Consider the following 1,086-nt stretch of genomic DNA (forward strand, 5'->3'; position numbering starts at 1 on the left):
TGGGGAGAAATTGGATCCAACCCTGAGAAAGATGATTGAGGCATTTCAGAAATTGAAAAGTTGACATGAATAGACAGTTTCCAAAGCCAGTTCTTCTCCTTTATAACTGAACTAGACAGCCGGCCAATCCTCAGGGGAGGGGAGGGGCTCTACAAAGCTCCCCCCTGCCCAGTGAGTCTCCACGTACATCCATAGGCAAAGGACCGGGCTAGGCATTGTGGTGGATACGCCTACACATAAGTCAGGGAGAGGAGACTGATAGGGACTAGAAGTTGTGTGTCTTATACAGTAGTGTTCACAGCTGCACTATTCACAGTAGCCAAGAGGTACAGGTGACACAAATATCCACCAACAGCATATGAGTACAATGGAATATTATTCAGCCTTTAAAAGAAATGAAATTCTGATATGATGTGTGCTACGACACGGATAAGCCTTGAGGACTTTATGCCAAGTGAAATAAGCCAAACACAAAAAGAAATTGTCATCTCTGATTTCACATACATAACGTACCTCAAACAGGTAAATCCATGAAGATAGAAAGTGGAATAGTGGTTACCACAGCCTAGGAGGCGGGAGAATGATGGGCATATAGTTTCTATTAGGGATGACGAAAAAGTTTCGGAAATGGATAGCAGTGGTGGTGGCACACATTGTGAATGCATTTAATGACACTAAATTTGTTACACTCAAAAATGATTTTTTTTATAGACAATACAAACGCTTTATTTAACACTTCCAGATCATCCTTGTTAAGCCAAGTGGTCACAACCATAACGTCCAGGGAAAAGCAGCCAAGTTCAGCGTAGCCCCTGAGCTTTTCTCTCTCCGACTCTAACAAGGTGAGCACATCACCCTCGCACACGGGGCCTTTCACATTGCGAATGATGGAGCAGCTCGGGTCGTCCATAAATTCCATATGCACCTGCATGCGCTGTACCTGAGAGCCTGTCTGACCCAGCACCTTGGTAACCCTGGCCAGCTCTATTGGCTGCACGCAGCTGGTATCCATGATGGTATCCATATTCAGCAGTTGGGCCAGCTGAAAAAACTCAAAAATTATTTTTTAAAAATTCTAAAATTAGG

General features: G+C 43.9%; 1 pseudogene; it reads right to left on the bottom strand.

Annotated features, from left to right (window-relative positions):
* Positions 1 to 208: 208 nt before the first annotated feature.
* LOC105886521 lies at positions 209 to 1,012 on the bottom strand (annotated as a pseudogene).
* Between the last annotated feature and the right edge of the window lie 74 nt (positions 1,013 to 1,086).

The sequence above is a fragment of the Otolemur garnettii genome, unplaced genomic scaffold (assembly GCF_000181295.1).
Source record: "Otolemur garnettii isolate 467f Iridium unplaced genomic scaffold, OtoGar3 scaffold00013, whole genome shotgun sequence".
NCBI classification, from domain to species: Eukaryota; Metazoa; Chordata; class Mammalia; order Primates; family Galagidae; genus Otolemur; species Otolemur garnettii.